The following is a 19046-nucleotide window of genomic DNA, read 5'->3' on the forward strand; positions in this document are numbered from 1 at the left end:
ATCTTCCCAGACCACGGATCAAACCCGTGTCCCCTGCATTGGCAGGCGGATTCTAAACCACTGCGCCACCAGGGAAGCCTGGGGCTTAACTTTTTAATGAACTTTTAAAATTAAAAATCACAGCAGGGTTTCTTAACCAGAAACACTAAGCACAGCTATGGGTGCGGCTCCCCGTAGGCGTGTCCCTGGATCCAGCCTCGCGGAGCTCGGGCCGCCCCACCCCCACCCCCCCACACCACAACCGGCGCGCCTCAGCACTGACATCACAGGCGCTCACGAGGCCCAGCCGACGCCCGAGGAGTCACGCGCTTCCGCCCCACCCCCCACAACGCCGCGGGGAGTGATGCGCCCTCTGCAGAGATCCCTCCGCCGCCGCCTGGAATTTTCCAGACGCTCTGCCGGCCCTTTTTTCGGGCTTCTTCTGGGCGGGGTGACCTGAGGCGACCCCAAAAGTTCCCTTAGACTCGAAAGAGCAGCCCCAGCCCGTCTCCGCCATCTAGTCCCCCCTCCCAACCTCCAGGACCGGGATGCCTCCCCAACCCTGGCACCATCACCGGCCGAAAAGAGGGCTTACCCTCCCTCCCCGTTGGAATCCGCCTCCCTAAGTGACCTTGAGATCTGTCGTCGATCTCAGGAAGCACTTGCTAAGGAGAGTGGGGGATAATTGGGGAATCTGAGAAGGTGGACACCCTGGAAGAGCGGGAGCCGCCCCGAATCGTCTCCTTGGCCAGGGTCGGGGAGGGACTTTTTTCCGGTGGCAGTGGAGGAGTCGTCCTGTTGAGCAATGCCCTGCGTAACGCGGCCCAGGCCTATAAAAGCAAAAATTGTGGCCCGTCCAGCAGGAGTTAGCGACAGGGAGGGCGGGGGCCTTGGGCTTAGTTTTGGGGGAGGAGGTGGCCAGTTTAGGGTCTCAGGGGACAGGTGGGGGAGATGGCAGAGTTAGATGGGACTGGGGGGGTGGGGGGTGCCAGGAGAAGGAAGGTTGAAGGGGAGACTAGATGTTGGGGGAACTGTGCTGGGAAGAGCTGCGTTGGAAGTGCCCACAGTAACCCGTGGGGGAGGAGAACACCCCAGCCTGGCTGTCGCAGCTGCTTGCTGGAGAAGGGGAGCCTGACCTCTAGGAGGGCGCCGCTCCTGTGTAGGCTGAGCGGCCCCCAGTGCCCTTGTTTGTACGGAAGGAGGAAGGCAGAGAGACAGGAGGAGAAGGTTGATGGTCTCGCGGCCCTTGCTGGAGGCACACTTGGGCAGTCGACGCCCTGAAAATTTGCAGGAAGGAAGGCAGTGGGGTACAGGGACGTAGATAGGCAGGGAGGGCAGAACTTGAATTTGTCAATACCAGCAGCCCCCTTTTTTTCCAGACAGAGGGTTGTGAACCCGCCTGGGGATGAGGCCTGGTGTTGTGGAAACTGAACTTAGCTTCGCGGGGCTGACAGTTCTGGCCCAGGGCGGTATGTAATTCTGGCTCGGTCTGGGACAGGGTCCAGCCAGGCCCAGCTGGGTGGAACCCAGGTCTGAGTGTGAGGGTGGTCTAGGGAGTGATGGAGGTCACGTGCCACCCTGAGCGGTTACTGGTATGGCGCCTCGTGTATCTGACAGGCGGGAGCTGTAGGCAGACAAAATTGACGCCCACTTTATTTTCCAGGTGGCAGTGCACCCCTTTGGACTTTTCCTCTAGGTTCCATGCTTACCTCTTCTGTGACCTCACTCTACCCTTCCTCCTCCCTCTTAACTCTCTCGAGGTTACCCCTTCACTTAAAACGTTGCTCCTGGTAATCTGGTAAGCCGGGAAAGTTGCTGGAGCCCCTGCCGGAGTCGGTATTGTCGGTAATCCCGAAGGAGGAGAGGCGTCCCCAGCGGAGACTCTGGGTGGGCGGGTTGGTTTTGCTTGCCGGTGGAGAGGGTGGGGATTGAAGGTGCACCCTTGGGTGGGCCCACAGCGATGGTACCAGCTGAAAGGTACAAAAATGCTTCATAGACCGTGGTTTGTTACTATAGTGTTCATCATGGCAAGCTGATGGCACCAGGAGAAATGGAGCCCCTGGCCAGTGTGAGTCGTAGCAGTGCAGGAGGGGAGATCCTGGAGGAGGAGAGAGCCCGCCTAAATTGATGTCTACAGATTGAATTTCCAGAGGCTTAGGAGGAGGAGTTCTCCAATGTCCTGTTTCCAGGCCTTGCTCAGGAAGCCCTGTATTCATTCAGGAGACCATCCTTTAAGGTTTTCAGATGAGCTTATGAGGGGGCAATCTTTAAAAGTCCAAAGCAGATGCATCTGGGGCCTTCAGCAGATGTGTTGCTTTGAGTGTGTAATCCGGGAGCAGCGATCTCTGGGCACGTGAATGCCAGCAGGCACCTCTCCTGTTCCGGGGTGGAGGTTTTCAGATGCTGCATCTTCTAAATTCAGCCTTCTGTTGTACTAGTTTTGTGCTACGAACCTTGCTTCCAGAGGACTCATAAGCTGTAGAACACTTTAACGCGATGCCACAACACAGAGTGCTGCCTTGTAGATGGAGCTTGCAGATGGATCCCAGTGACCCTCTCATCTACCCGCCCGCCTTCCTGTGCATTGGTCGGAGGAATTCTTAGTGCCATGATATAATCTGTGTGTTGGGAAAGTGTTCAAGACTGAATGCCTTAGGCAAATACTTAAATGAGCCAATTGGCAAATTGAGGGGGTCATTGTACTGTGCTGGAGGTACGGGTTGGTCATGCCCAAATTGTGATAGAAATGGCAGGTCTAGTTTGGGCATTCCTACTAAGAAGGGGGCGGTCAGGATACCGGTAGTGATCTATGATTCATCTTGCTCTTTGTGTTTTTTAACTTCAGTTTTACTTGATCAGATTTGAGAGTAATCTTAGTGTTCAAATGGGAGGACCCTGAGGTGAGGGGTGGTGGGGAGGGAAAAGCCTGCTGCAGGTGCTGGGAGGGGTGGGAGGGGTGGGCGTGAAGAAAGGGAGAAGGGGGAGGGTTGTGGTTAGGTGTGGGTTGTAGAGGGTGGGAGTGGTAGGGAATGTGGGTTGAAGGGAATTCTCTGGAGAAAAGATCAGTAGACAGAGCTCTGGGGAATTATATAGAGCTCATGGGCAAAGAAATTACTAGTTAATAGTAAATTGTTAATGCTAGTTAAATTATCGCTTGGAAGCACAGAAAACAGTTGCTTGGAAACATTCTAAAATGCTTAAAACTCTGCTAAGTGCAGGGGAAAAAGCAAAATTGCTTTGCTGCAAGATGGGGAGGACTGAAAAGGTAACTGAAGACCTGGTTATTGGTGGCTTGAAAGATTGGTGTCAGAAACTTGCATCAGCAGGTTAACATCCTTCACTGCTTTCAAGCTTCTTACGTGGTTTATCTGGAGATGTGTGGTATTTGGGAGAGGTCTTCGAAAAGACTTTAAATACCCATATTGTGGGCTTTTAAAGTAAGCTTGAGATTTTGGAGTGCACTTAGGATGGTGAGATGTACTCTTCTGGGTTTGCAACATTTTTTTTCACTGAGGTTTTGCAGTTGAAAACTTGAGCAAAGTGAAAATGCAATGATTTCTAAAGGAATTTTGTGTTACTTCCTGCCTTATAAGCACATCTCTTCTTTGTGATGAGTATTAATTAGAAACAGCAAGAGTTTTTACTTTTCGTCGTCACTGTAACAAGGAGAACCTAATGACTTTGTGATCACTGTAAAATTACTGTCATGTTTGGTAGCAAACAATCCATGTAGGCTTGCTAAGGTTACGGTTAGTAATCCACTGTATCTTTAGTTTGAATGTTTGTGTTTTTTAAGTGATAACTGTATTAGAGGGGAAACTATCGGCCAAAATCAGTTTGGGAAATAAGCAAAACTGGGGATGGGGAGGTGCTTTATTACTAGATTATGGTGTGTTTGTGAAAATTCAGGGAAAGATCCGAATCCTTTGTGATAAAGTAATACCAGTGGCTTTTTTATCTTGTTCCTCTTCCCATTGAATTTCACTTTGAAAATTTTAAATCCCCAATATTTATATACTTGGGATCTTTCTAGGTTCTCTTTTTAATGTTTAAAAATATGTTGACATAGTTCAGTTCTTAACCCGTGATTTGGGCATGATATAGTAACTGTCATTGGAATTTAAAGAACATTAGTCATGCATGTATGGGGAAGTGGTAAGCTGTTGTGAAATTGAAACTGTAATAAAAGTAGGAGGAAAAAGTACTTTTATGTTGCTCTGTATGGGAAGAACCAGTCTTGTTACACCATGTATGTGACGGCTAATCATCATTCCTCCCCTTTACAACATGAATAAAGGTTTGAGTTCTAAACTCATTAGAATTGGTTGTATTGCTATGTTATATTTTCTCAACCCTGATCTTGTCTGTATATCAAGTTGCCTTCATAAAGAGACTGTGGAGTCAGGTGCCCACCAGCAAGCTGCCTGTGCGGGGCTCACGGCCCTGCCAAGAGTGGGCACCAGTGATCTTGTCTGTGTATCAAGTTGCCTTCATAATGAAGTTGAATGTACCTTCATATTGTAGATTTAGGCCTAGATTTACTAAAGTAGCTCCACATTGAGAGCGTTTAAGTGGAGTGTGGCAACCTGAAACAACTGGCGCATCCTGAATGGCCTGCAGTCTGGTAGGTGGGGAGGGGCTCTGCTCACTGGGAGTGTGTGATGGTTGCGCAAAATGTGATGCCAAACCACCAAGCCAATGAAGGTCAGTGTCAAGGTGGGGGAGTACTTCGTAACACCCTGGAATTTTACCCGGTTATATTTCCAAATGGTATTGTCAAAAAGGGGACCGCCTTATTCCTGTTTGCTTGGAGGAAACAAGCTAAATAGAACGGACATGTAATATGTATTTGATGTATGTATTTGTGGTCTTTGGGAGGCTGGAATGTATCTGGGATTTGGGTTTAACGCACATAATTCTAATTTTACTAAAGAATTTGACGTTGGCTTAAAATTTTTCCTTTTGGTGAGTGATAAAAGAATTTGGGCTAAATTGTGTCTAAGTGCTGTGCTAAGCAGGCCAGGACTACGCGCCCAGGGTGTGAGTAGAGCGTTTGGAATCCAGAGTATGTGTCGTGATTCTAAGTTGATCCTGTGTCCTGGGTGGGGAAGGCGCAACAGCAATGCATCCTGGGAGCTCATTCTTGTACCGCTGTTCAGTGTTCATTCTTTGGGGCCATAAGGTTTTGTTTCCCAGCAGACAAACTTTGGGCTTGGAATAGAAACCACTGCCAGCCTCTGCTGAGGCTATTGTTTCCAGGGGAGTGGAAAGGGGAATGCGACAGGCTGTGACCAAAACAAAGGCCTGGGAGAGCAGCTGTTGTCCTCACTGGCGCCTCCTGTTTGCCTGCCTCCACTGTCCACGTGAGCCTTCACGTGTTTTTTCCTGAGACGCTGGAGTTAGGGGCCCACCAGCAAGCTGCCTGTCCGGGGCTCACAGCCCTGCCAAGAGTGGGCACCACTGTGCAGCTTCGAGGATCCTTCCCCTGCTCGCCACCCCACTCCTCAATTTCCCCAGAACCGTCTAGGCCTCCTTTCCTACCTTACCCTTGCTTTTTACCTCGTCCTCCTCCACCTGCCTTGCCCTGTTTTCAGAACTTGTTTCTCCTCTTGTTTTTATATGGTGATTACTAAACTCTTGCTTCCAGACTTGAGGGTAATTGCTACCAGCGCCTCTGGGTACTGTTTCTTAGCGACTGTGGTGGGCTGATAAAGAATTTCTCCACAGGGGTATAAGTGTTTGTCATTGGAAGGGGTTGTAAAGTAGAGGCGCACAGCAGGCAGCTGAAGGCTATGCCCTTGCCCTCCTGGCCTCTGCTCTGTCCGGGGCCCCTGGGCCTGTTCTTTACCCTTCACTACCCTCAGGTAGGGTGGGATAGGGCGCAGGTGTTGATGGCAGTGTTGGTGATCTTTGCTAATCAGCTTGCATCCTCGTATGTAGATGTGACCTCAGCCTTCCCTCTGAACTCTCAGAGGTGGTGGATCGTACAATGAAATTCAGTGAGTGGGCTTGTGGAAGTTAGGTAGAAAATGGTGATCTGATGCAAATTAAAAGCGATGGGGTATAAGAAGAGCAAGAGTTGAATTCGGACGTTCTTTCAGAAAGGAATAGCCTGAGAGGAAGCATTGCTTGAGGCTCCTCTGTGGGCCCAGGTTGGACACACTGACTGCAGAAATGACCTGTGTTACCAAAGGGGTTGGATGGTAACTGCCCTTCCCCACCCCCCCCACCTCACCCCATTGTCTGCCCTTGGTTTGTCTTATGGCCGTGAAGGGACTCCTAGGACCTCTTAGGCATGCCAGGGCTAACCTCTCTGACTGTACTTTAGTTTCTGGAGGAAATGTTAACCTCTGGCCTTGAGCAGTACTTATTGTGCAGTGCTGACGTTAAATGAAATGCCAAAACAGGCGTCAGGTATCTGTGGTCTATTTTAAATGTTCACATTTAACACAAAAATACACTGATGCAGTTTGGAAATGGCAAGAGGAAGGTAGCAAAAATAAGAAAGATGTAAAGATGTGTGTCCCAGGGAGTGTGGCCTTGACCTTCCTCTGGGTGAGGAGGAAGCCCCCTCTACCACCTTGTCTTATGCATAGGACACTGCCTGCTGGAGGCCTCTACCCTCCAGGGCCCCTCAGGGCTGCACCGACTTCCCTCTTCTTTTCTTTTAAATAACTCTTAGTTGAGTTTTCATGTTGTAAAAAGGGTTTATTATTGTAAGGTTTACAAATAAAATTGATATAAACAAAATCCTCAGTAATCTGTTGACAGTTGTTGGCATCGTTGCTTCTAGAGGTTTGTTCCCCTATGCATAGGATATATGCCTTTTTATACAGAAGTGGAATTATACTGTAAATTCTGTTGTGCAACTCTTTTCACTTAATATACAATGAACATCTTTTCCTGGCACTGGAAGCATCTTTTGTAGTGACATAATGTCTATTGTATGCCTCTATCAATTTAATCTCATTTAGATGACATATGAGTTGTTTTCCAGTTTTTCTTCTCTTAGGAAGTAATGGTGTGATGACCCCTGTAGCTCAAACTTTTATCACATCTGATATTTCTTTGGGATACGTGAATACATTTCTACACGCGAATTGCCTATGCCAGACTTCTTAAGACTTCAGGTTCCTATTGCTAAATTGCCCTCCAGGGAGGGATTTTGTAAATGAGCATTCTCACTCTTGAGGACCTAGCTGTCTCCCCTTTTTCTCAGAGTGGGTAGTGTCATACTAAGAACCTTTGCTTCCTGGGTGGATCCAGGCTGCTTTACCAGGGGGTGCGCACTGTTGGTGACACTGAATATCTGTGTGTTCATTGGCCACCTGCCGTGTTATTATGTGCGCGCATGTGTGACTTTACACTTCCTAATGGTTCATTTTTCTATCGGTTGTTTTGTAAAAGCACTTACATGTTAATAATGCTTCGTATGTTTGATGCAAATATTTTTCCCAGTTTGTATGTTGCCTTTTCATTTGTTTGTTGTGTTTCAAACATACAAAAGTTACAGTTTTTCTGAGGTTGTCACTCTTTATGGTTTCTGTACTCATGTTATGCTTAGATCTCCCCTACCCGGAAAGTATATACATATTAATCTGTATTATTTTGTGACAGTTGTATGGTTTCATTTTTTACATTTAAACATACAATCCAGCCGGAGTTTACTGTGCAGTCTGTTGTGTGTGTGTAGTAGGGGAGGCTTGCTCCCTCCCAGTGCCCACGTCCCTGTGGCCAGATGATGGAGTGGCAGAGAGCGTGCCCTCAGCTGGGAGGCTTGTTGTCACAACGGGTAGGTTCACCGAAGACCCGAGGGGCAGGTGGCTGCTGTGTTAACTGCGCCCAGCAGGCAACCCTGGGTGCAGGCGGGGTGCTCAAAAGCAGGTGCAGACAGACAGATGTGGTTCTACTCCTGACTTGGGAGCTTTATGACGGGGAGCACATTACTGAGCCTCGCCGGGCCTGTTTTCCTCACCTGTGAAATGGGGGAAACGGGCGTCTATATTTCAGCCACTCCTCACTGAGCACGTACCGTGATTCCTTCTTGTCCTTCATTGCCCAGCCTCAGATCAATCTGCTTCCTCTGGTTCCCTCTCCTCGTCCTCTAGTTGCCTGCCTTGCTCTGGGCCTTTTATGTAGTGTAATCCGTGTGCGTGTTCTGGACTGTTCTGATATTACACTTAATTTTGTTTGCATCCACATTTCCATATATCAGCAGAGCCCACAAACTCATTGGAAGTGGTTTTTTCTCAGGATTGTTAAATTCTCCCGCAGGAATTCCATGGAAGGCTTCTAGAGGTCTGTGAGTGCTCTGAAACTGTGTGCATTTTTCTATGGAAAGCGTAAGCTTGCTGAAGGGGGCCATGACCTCAAAAAATATCATTCAGCTGCATCATTTTACCCTATTGTGCTTATGCTCTAGGATGTTGAGCCGGTCTCTTAAGTTGTAAACAGTGTTTTGACAATTTTCGATCGTGCTGTTATGGGCATCTCTGTAAGTTTTGTGAAAATACGTAAATATGTATTGGTACAAGTATATGCATACATTTCTGTTCTCTGGGGTGGCATTGCCTGGTCACTGAGCATGCATGGTTTTCTAACTCTTGCCACAGACTCTCAGATACTCTCCAGAAACCTTACACTTCTCTTGTGAGTTTATCCATTTCCCTTCATAATTGCTAACATCAGGTTTTTCTATGTTATTTATTGCTACTTTCTTAAAAGTGTGGTAAAGTTTGCATAACATGAATTTCACCGTCTTAACCATATTCTACTGCCCAGTTCAGTCGTGTTAAGTATATTCACATTGTTGTGAATATAGCCCATCTCCAGAACGTTCTCATCTTGCAGAATTGAAGCTCTGTACCCATTAAACTCCTCATTCATTCCCTTCTCCCCCAGCGCCTGGCCACCACCATTCTACTTCTCTGTTCCTATGAGTGTGACACCGGGTGCCTCATATTAAGTGGAATCACAGTATTTGCCTTTTTGTGTCAAGATTTTTTTTCCTTTTTAAAAGAGTATTCCATTGTATGTACGTACCGCATCTTGTTTCTCCATTCATGCATGAACATTTGGGTTGCTTCTGCTTCTAAGTTACTGTGAATCATGCTGTTATGAACATGGGTGTACAGATACCTTTTTGAGACACTGCTTTCAATTTTTTTGGATACACACCTAGAAGCAGTATTGCTGCATCATGGGGTATTTCTATTTCTAATTTTTGGGGGAACTGCCATACTCTTCTCCGTAGCAGCTGCACCATTTTACCCTCCTACGGACGGTTTACAAGGTTCCACATCCTCACCAATACTTGCTGTTTTCGTAGCAGCCATGCTAATGGGTGTGAGAGGTCTCTCAGTGTGGTTTTGATTCGCACCTCCCTAGTGATTGGTGGTGTTCAGCATCTTTTCATGTTATTTGGCCATTCGTATATCTTTGGAGAAATGTCTTTTCAAGTCCTTTGCCCATTTAAAAAAATGGTTTATTTTTTTGTTGCCGTTGATTTATGGGAGTTATTTATATATTTTGGATATTAACCCTTTATCAGATATGTGGTTTACAAATATGTTTTTCTATTCCATAGGTTGCCTTTTCACTGTTGTGTCCTTTGCACAGAAGTTTCTGATTTTGATGTAATTCAATTTATCTATTTTTACTTTTGTTACCTGTGCTTTTGGTGTCACGTCCAAGAAATTGTTGCTAAATCCAATGTTACGAAGTATTTATTGCTACTTTAAAAAGTAGTTTAGTAAGTCAGTCTGTACTTCTGTAATTACTGTCTGCTTTACCACCTGATTTACCATCTGCATTCTTCCTCTTGGACCATTTACCATATAAAATTTCTGTATTGATTTGTATAAAGATCTTGAAGATTTTGCCAGTAGTTGTCAAACTTAATCTCATTTTTTCCTTTTGTATTTGTGCTCAAAAAGTATCTGTTATACAAAAACTTTTTAAAAATTGTTGTAACGAGTCTAATAATAACAAATGGGGTGTTGGGTTTGCTTCTGATTACTTTTTCTGTAGTAGCTAAACATGTATGTACTGCCACATTACGATAAGTGCTTTTCTCCATTTAAGGAGTTATGGATCCAGCCTATAAAGTGTATAAATTAATTACACTGATAAAGTTGAACTATCAGACTTTTACTGAGTAAATACTGTCATTGCTCTTTTGTTCCAGGTCTTGTCACTAGCAGCTTCTTGTAATTATCTGCTTGAATCTGCTTATCAAATTTTTAGTCTCTAGTTTTTGTTGTTTCTAATCAAATGCAATGAATTTTAATGACCGTTACTATTCATTAGGTTATAAAATCTAGTAAGTGGAAGCTATGATACTCCTCTCAAGGCAAGAGTATTCCTTCTCCTTGTTGGAACTTGAGCACACAGAACTGGGTTAGTCTTTGGTTCAAGACATAATATGGCTCTCTTTTATTTGGTTCCTTGATGTTTTTAATGTGGCAAGCATTTTTGAATCTTCTGTTCACTGTATAAACAGGACTTTAGACAGTAACAGTAACTTCCTCTGCTTGTGTGGTCCTGGTCATCTCCCCCATCTCCCTGCCTGCCTCCCTCTAGGCCAAAGTAATCCTCCTCCTCAATACTAGGTTTGCCTTTTACTTGCTTTCTTCTGATATAACTTTGCAAAAAGAAAAAACTTACCTAAATGTGTTTTTTAAACTATAATTTTCATTTCAGTTGTTTTTAATTTTATAGAAAAGGTATTATGTTGTATATAAGCTATGGAATTATTCTCATTTAATGATTTTAAGATTCATCCTTTACCTTGTGTGTAGTTCATTTGGAGTCTCTACGTGACTATAACACAATTAATCGATTTTTCCCATTGCTTCTCTTACTCTGGTCAGTGTAATTGGGTAAGCGGTAGGTGGATGCTCTCATGTTATACAGAATGAAAGCCTGACTGACCGGGGCGGCACCACCAATATGCACCGCTGCCCTCACCCTGCCTGCTGCTTTTCCTGCCAGACCTTTTTCTGTATGTTTTTATCCACGTCTAATATTCAAAGAACATAGGTTATAAGTGGGAAAATACTGTTTTATACTGTATATCATTATCAACTTGCTTTTTTCACTTGGCAGTAGGGAGAGTCACGTGAGTACATGTATCAAGCTGCTGTGTAGTCTTCCTTCACCTTCACCTGGACGTTCCACGAGTTATTTAGCCATTCCGCTGCTGGTGGATATTTACGCTCTTTCCAGTCCTTTCGGTTGCTGTGTGATCATCGTCATGCGTGCTCCGTGTGCCCGCACATGAGTGCCCACACGTGAGAGTAGGTATCAAAAAGTGGAATTGCTGGGTCAGACATTTTGCTCCATCCTGCCCTGTCGTCCTCTGGAGTAGGCGTACCTGATTATGAAAGTATCTGTTTGTCCATATCCTCTTGGACACCCTGTATGGCAAGCTTTTAAATTTCTGCCACTTGCCTTTGACCCGTCGTGTGTTCACAGTGACCCACTGAGTCTTTGATAGGTACAGTGGACTCTTGGCATCTGTGGACGTAACATCTGTGGGCTTTACGCTGATGGGGGTGCCAGAGGCCAAGGCACATGATCATTTGTGATTTTCTTGAGGTAATTTTTTAAATTACTCAGTCGTGAGCGTCCCCAGCCAAACGGTCTGTTCCATGTCACACTGTGGCTTTGTTCTCCTCTTGTCTCTGCATTGCAGCAACTCTCAAAGGGACCAAAACTTTGCAGATCTGGGTAAGTTCATGGCTCATGTTACTATACTATGGACTGTGGTAATGGATGGGACTGTGGAGTGTATGTTTGTGGCAGAATTTATTTTAATCCCTTTATAAATTACTAACCTTGCATTTAAATCTTAAACACTATGGGAAAACAATGTAGAAGATAAAAGCTTCTCTCTGGTTCTTCTCCCAAGAATAATTAGTAATGGCAACTCACTTCGTTTATATTCCTTCAGATATTTTCCCTCCATGGACATACAACAGTTTATCCTATTATTATTATGTGCTCTAAGATGGAAACATACAATATGCACTGTTCTGCAACTACGTTTTTCATGACTCTGTAATTGCACATGTTGGTATAGCCACTTTAACCGTTTTCCTGTTGACGGGCTTCTAAGGTTATCTCTAGGGTTTTCTGGCCGTAGCAAACAGTGCTGCAGTGAGCTTCTTATAAATACTTCTTCGTGCAGATGCTATGCAAGCCCTCAGATCGTGATGCCTGCAGGAGACATGAGCTCCAGACATGCACACCCGCTCCGCACAGCCCCGCACTGCAGCTCTCCCACCCTGGTGCTGTCGGGGTCTGGGGCGCTCAGTCTTGTGAGGTGGGTTGCGAGTTTCTGCTGCCAAAGTAGAATAATGCTGGCCTTCTGCTAATGTGTCGGGGAATTCAGTTGAAACTGCTTGTCCATGCCAGGTTTTAGCTTAAGATGGTGTCTGACTTACTTAGCACAAAACAAAAAGACCCAACAAACCTCAAAGTCCACTTCCCAGCCTTCTTCCCCTAAGCAGGTTGGAAAACAAACTCTTCTAGGAAAGTAGTTGTGACATTTGCAAAAAGTAGCAGTTAATTATGTTATTGTTTGTTTGTTTGGTCTCTTGAAGCCGTTTCCCCTGGCACCTCTGCAGGCGTTTCTGGTCCTCGGGAAAGCAGTGCGTTCAGGTGGGGCACAGGCTGCTCCCTCCTGCCTTTCAGCACAGGCTTGGCTACTAAGTACATGCTCCCTCTCTAAGAGGCCACCATGTGCCAGGAGCACAGGTGTGAACCCGCTCTCTCTGTCACTCACCTCTTAGGATCACGAGGGAACTAGAGGGCACGAGATCTATCCCAGCAGCCTTATTCTCTCCCCTCAGCTTCGGGGGTGATCCGTGCACTGTCCCCCATACCCTTCTGTCGATGAGACAACTGTGTGACCCGCCGTCTGTATGTCAAATCAAGGCCCTGCCTCTGCCCTGAGCTGACCCCAAGGGCAAAGGCTCTTTTAAGTTGTTTAACTTAAAGGTGTAAAAAATGCTCAAAGTAATACCTGCAAGTGTTAAAGTTCAAACCCTGTAGAAGATACTGTGACGTCTTTCTCTAACCCCTGGCCTCCCTTCCCACAGAGGCAGCTATCGTGGCCAGCTAGTTGCTGGGGTTTCCTTCCAGAGAATTCTTGTACCTGTTTTGCTGTGAGGTCCTGGTACACCACAGGCCCTGTCTTGCACTTTGGGTGGTTCAGTTAGCAGTGCGTCGAGGAGCCCACTGTGTATCTGTATTCGTGGTCTGCCTTGGCTCTTCAGTATCTGTGTGGTAGTGCGTGTTTGAATTACCCATTCCCCTTCTGAGGAACAATTAAGATTGTTTCTAGCAACTTTTGCTGTATATAATGTCTATCCTGAGTATCTGTCTCCATGTGTTTTTATGTACATGGCACCTATGTCTGTGGGGAACGTTTCCTTTGAGGGGAATTCTGGGCCACAGCCCATGTACTTTTCCAAACATGAGGGAGCTACCAGCTTACACTCTAGGGAGGCTGTTCAGGTTGACGGTTCCCTACACCTTGTGTTCTTGAACTAGATTATTAGTGTATATGAAAAGTGAAAATAGTATTTCATTGTAATTTGATTTGCATTTCTATTGGGATGTGTACTTAGGGATTTTTAAGAGCTCTTAACATATTAAAAAAATTAACCCTTTGTCATTTGTGCTGCAAATACCCTTTGTCATTGACCTTTAAATTTTATGCTTTAAAATTTTTTGCTGTTCAAGAGTTTTAAACATATTTAAACTTATGTTTTCTTTCATGGCTTCTGGATTTTATGAGTAGTTCAGAAAGACTAATCCAGCTCAAGATTATTTTTTGTTAAACCTCGTGTTTTGCCCAGTTCTTTTAAGGTGTACGTGGAATGTCTAAGTGGAATCCTGGTCTAGTAACGAGCACCTGACCCCGAACTGCCTTTTTCTCCTGTCCACACCTGATGGACTGTTTACAAAATGTCTCACTTGCTTTCCTGCCTTGTCAGAGAGGTTACACAGACCAGAATTTGCCTTTTCTTTGGCGTCTCAAGGCCGCCATCCACGTACCGTCGTCCAGTCCGGCACACGGCCATTGCTTCAGGGGCTGCTGAGGTGGCCTGTTTGTCTCCTCACTGACTGTCCTCCCCAGCCCGGCCCTTCCTCGGGGTCAGCCCACCCCTCCTGTACTGGGCTCGCGGTGTCTGTACTAGAGGCGAACCGAAGGTGCCTGGAGGTGAGGCAACAAAGCCTTCCCTTCGTTATTTTACTGTTTCACCCGTGTGTCAGTGGTGGCCTCTGTCTCTTCAGAGATGATCCGTATGGGCCTGTTCTTCAACCAAACACAATTCTGTTTTCTAAACATGATTTTTTCTGATTTACTGTTGAACTTCACTAGGATGCTTTTTTCTCTGTTTTCTAAGACTGTGATTTTTTCCTTAAGGGAATTTCTTAACCGTGATATTACTGGCTCAGAGGACTTGGCCAGTGTGAAGGCTTTTGAGTCACGTTGCTAAGTGCCTTCCTCAAAGGCCAGCACAGCTCAGCCTGGCCCTGCCCTGTTTGTTTTTATCTTGGCTGACCGGAAGGTTAAGCAGTGTCTCGGTGTTCTAACATGCACATTTTGACTCTGTACAGCTGAAAGTGCGCTCTTCGTGTTTGCTAGCTGACCCGTGCATCTGCTTTGTGCTTCACTTTTATTTTCATCGGTTCCTGAGAACTCATTTTTATGTGGAGGGCATTTACCCACAGGTACTACGAAATGTTTTGCAAGTTTGTAGTTTACCTTTTAAGTTTACATCTTGGATCTTGCTGATGGTTTCTTGCCGATGGCTTAAAAGTTTGTAGCCAAATCTGTCTAATTTTATTATTAGGGTTATGTACTTTGGTGTCATGTCTGGTTCTTTTGTGGTTTCATTTTTGACATTTAACTTTTTACTCCATCTAGAAGTTGTTTTGGTCTACAGTATGAGGTAAGAATCTAATTTAGTTATTTCAAAATGGTAAACAAATTTTCCCACACTTTTACTGAATTGAAATGATTTGAAATGCTGCTTGTTAATTATGGGCTAAATACTCGAACTGAGTCTGTTTCTAAACTTTTCAGTCTGTTCCACTGGTCTGTCTTTCCTCGTGCCAACCCAGTGCTTTAAGTATTTTAGCTTTATAATAACTGCTTTTAATAATATGGTAATACAGGCCCCTGCCATTCTTTTTAAAAGTATTTGGATTTTTATTGGGATTGAATTACATTTATAGATATGTTACTGAGACTGCCCATTTAGGAACTGGTCTCCCTGTTCATTCAGGATAGAATGATGTTCATGTCCCTCAGGAATTTTAGACCTCAAACAATTAAAGCACATTTACAAAGCTTGTTCCTGGAAATGTTGTGTTCTGTATTGTGGTTGAATACGTTTTTCTATTAAAATTTCTGATTATGGTAAGACTCGTTTTACATATGTATTTTATAAACAAATATGCTGTACTTCACTACCAGAGTCAGTTGAGAGGCAGTAATAGTGTCTTGGCTAAGAGTGTAGTCTTTCGAGTCAGATGACCCTGATTTCATGCTGGACCTGCCTCATTTCTGTGTGACCATCTCTCTGCCTCAGTTTCCCCATCTATAAGAGGGGATAATCTTATTATGTACTGAGAAGTGGTTGAGGAGTTCTCTGGCAGTCCAGTGGTTAGGACTCGGTGCTTTTCACTGCTGTGGCCCCGGGTTGAGTCCCTGGTCTGGGAATTAAGATCCTGCAAGCTGAGTGGTGCGGCCCAAAAAAAAAAAAGAAAAGTGGGTGGGATAAGGGTTAATGAAGCAATGTAAGCATTGTCCTTGGTGCTCTCCAGACATGGAGTGAGCACTGTTCCCTTGAGGCTTGCAAGTAGCTAACATCAACTTTTTTAAAATTTAATTTATTATTATTTATTTTTGGCTGCGTTGGGTCTTCATTGCTGCATGTGGGCTTTCTCCACTTGCCGCGAGCGGGGGCTACTCTTCGTTGCCGTGTGCGAGCCTCTCACTGCAGTGGCTTCTCTTGTTGTGGAGCACGGGCTCTAGGCACGCAGGCTTCAGTAGTTGTGGCCTGCGGGCTCTAGAGAGCAGGCTCAGTAATTGTGGCGCACGGGCTTAGTTGCTCTGCGGCATGTGGGATCTTCCCGGACCAGGACTCGAACCTGTGTCCCCTGCATTGGCAGGCGGATTCTTAACCACTGCGCCACCAGGGAAGTCCCAATGATTCTACTTTCCTGATATTGTCCTTTGAAATAAAATAAATTTCTATTTTAAAAGTGAGTTGATTTAAGGAAAAAAATAGGACTGCTGAACTCAAAAGTGGCAAAAAAAAAATCTCAAGGTGTTGTGTGAATTAAGGTTTGGGAGAGTGTCTTCTGTGAACCACAGTTGTTTGGAGGCAGAGAAGAGAGTGCAAACCTTAAATAAGAAGCGCATGAGGAGTGCTGTCCCTTTGTGTGTGATGTCAGCTGGCATCACTGCAGACACGCTGGGGTCATTTGTTATTAGATTGTGAGGAAGTTTCTGTTTTATTTTTTAAATTTATTGAAATGTCTTTCCTGAATCTATGGAGATGAGCGTCACGTTTTTGTCCTTTCATCCTCTGATGACTAGTTGGATTGATGGAATATTAAGCCCTCCTGTGACTTCTGAAACAAACCTTTCCGGGACTGGAGCTCTGTTTTGTCGACAGAGAAATGAACCAGAGGGTCCACTTTGACTCGGGGCCTTGCCAGGCAGGCAGGTGTCAGGATCTCAGGAGAGGTGGACACAGTCCAGGGCAGCAGCTCTGACCGCCGGTCCCTGTTCCCTGCTCTGCTGCTTATCAGCACATGCCTTTGGCCAAATTCCTTAAATTCTTGAAGCCAGTTTCCTCCGTGGTAAAATGGGGACAAAAACAGTGCTAGCACATCTCTCTCGATCTGTGTGAAGCTGAAGTGTGGTGGCGCAGGCTCTGGGAGTGAGTGGGCCTCCACTGTTCCTGCCCCTGTTACGACAGGAACATGTTACGTTTCTGGTGGGGCTGGCGGGACCACCGTGGGAATTCAGGATGGGACCCCCGGGGCACCTGAAGGCCTCCTGGCTGTATTTGGGAAAGAGTTCATTGTCCTTATTTCCTATATGCTTTGCGGTTTCAGTTCTGATGTGTAACTTGACCATAGTTATTTAAGAGTATGCTTTAAAATGTCAAAAAAAAAAAAAAAAACCTACTTAAAAAGGCAAAAGACTACTGCTTTTTTGAATCAATGTCTCCCTTTCTCCATTGCTTGAAGTGTGATTATTTTCATAAGTGTTCCATGGCAGTCAAGAAGCCCGGTATTCTCTGATACGTTCCATATTCTGGATTAGTCCCTTCACGTGTTTTTTGGTCTAGTCCAAATCCACTGTATCCTTTTGTAGGTGAGAAGTGTGATTACATTCTCAGCACCACTTCTGGTTCTCTCCCCTCCCCCCAAGAGGGCTTGTCAGTTCTGTTCTCTGTCTCGCAGCAGCAGCATTGGAACGTTGAGATTCCGCCTGTGTGGACTGCTTTCTGCTTGGAATTCACTTTGTCTGATATAGGCAGGGCGGACCTGCACCTGCACCGCCCCACCGCCAGCCTGGCCGTGTCTTGTTTGCACTTGACTCACTTGACTGAAGGACCCGTCGAGAGTTATTTTCAGCTGAAATTTGAAACTATCTACTTTTACATCTTTCTGCCCACGTATGTGTGTTTATTTTACACGGTTGTGATCGGTAGTTGCTTTGCTTTTTCCACTTCAGGTTATGTTTTGGGCGCGGTTACCCAGCTGAAATCATCCACCCGTTCTGGTTGAGGCCCTCTGGGGCATTCCAGGGTGTGAGCCTGTCGCTACTGCCTTGCAGGCCAAAGCGGCGGGTTCGGCCTTTTGTGATGCTGAATGACACAGTCACAAACGTCTTGGGGCAAATCCCCTTGTATACCTCCTGGCTGCTTCTGGTTTGCATTCCCCACTGGCCAACGGGAAGGGGCAGTTGCTTAGTCCTCCTCGCTCACCGCCCTGTGCCCTCCAGATGGCTCTGAGAAGCCAGCGACACACTTATCTTTGCTCATTGACTATGAGTGTGTGGTGGTTTCTTGAAGCCGTTTAATTTTCACTCTTTTAGCCAGTGCGTATTTCCCTGTGTAGATAACTCTCTGGGGTTCCCAAGGTAAGAATTGCGAGGGCCTCGTCACTCACATGCTGAAGTGTGATGCTTTGCTCACCTTACAGAGTGTGTTTTGACTACCCCCACTTCTGAGGCCCTTTAAGGTCAGAGCTTTGTTGCTTCCTCGTCAGCTTGGGACTTAGATGGTCGTGCACAGCCCCCTCTCCTGCTGCAATAAGTAAGCGGCCGCCCTTTGTGCTGTGTTTGGGGGACGAAGCTGAAGGGAGGCCGTGAGGGGAGATGGGCTAGAAAGAGGGACAGGGATGTGAGGGAGATGGGCTGAGGGGGACGGAGGCCGGGCCCACGGGCCTGGCTCTGAGCCCACCTGATGGGCCCCAGACCTTGGGGTCGGGGGGTGTGTGTGAACGGGGCTCCGCTCACGTTCCTCAGCCTGGCCTGATTGTTCTGTGTGACGCTGAGCAGGTGTCAGCCCTCTCTGGGCCTCAGCCTCTCATCTGGACCTTGCTGGGAAGAGGCTTCTGAACTCCTCAGGGCTGGCAGGAGGGGTGCAGGAGCGCTCCCGCTGTGAGAGGCCGGGACAGGACTCCTGGACGAGAACTACAGAGCTGGGAGCACGGAGGAGGGTAGCGCACCCACTGGACCGTCGTGGGCCCAGGGGAGGCAGAGCCCGGCCCGGAAGCAGTGGGTACTGCGGGCCGTGGGCTGAGAGGGAGGCCTGGGGGCAGGTCCAGGGTGAGCTCCTCTGTAACCTCTCGGGGCCCTGGGGACTGCAGCCTGCCCTCCCCGGAACTTCAGACTCCCGCAGAGAGTCGGTGAGAGGAGAGAAGGTGGCGGGGGCGTTCCGGCCTCGTTTTCAAGTAACGGCAGTTCCCAGGAGGGGTCCACAGGGGACGGGGACGGAGAGATGGGGGCAGCAGGTGTGGCAGGTGGG

The 19046-nt window shown here is 46.4% G+C and overlaps 1 long non-coding RNA gene across 1 annotated transcript; it reads left to right on the top strand.

Annotated features, from left to right (window-relative positions):
- The first annotated feature begins 944 nt into the window (after positions 1–944).
- Positions 945–17192, top strand: LOC116758524. The gene is made up of 2 exons (XR_004351185.1): positions 945–1448; positions 1643–17192. It is a non-coding gene; the product is annotated as an uncharacterized LOC116758524 (long non-coding RNA).
- Positions 17193–19046: the final 1854 nt, after the last annotated feature.

The sequence above is a fragment of the Phocoena sinus genome, chromosome 8, assembly GCF_008692025.1.
Source record: "Phocoena sinus isolate mPhoSin1 chromosome 8, mPhoSin1.pri, whole genome shotgun sequence".
NCBI lineage: Eukaryota > Metazoa > Chordata > Mammalia > Artiodactyla > Phocoenidae > Phocoena > Phocoena sinus.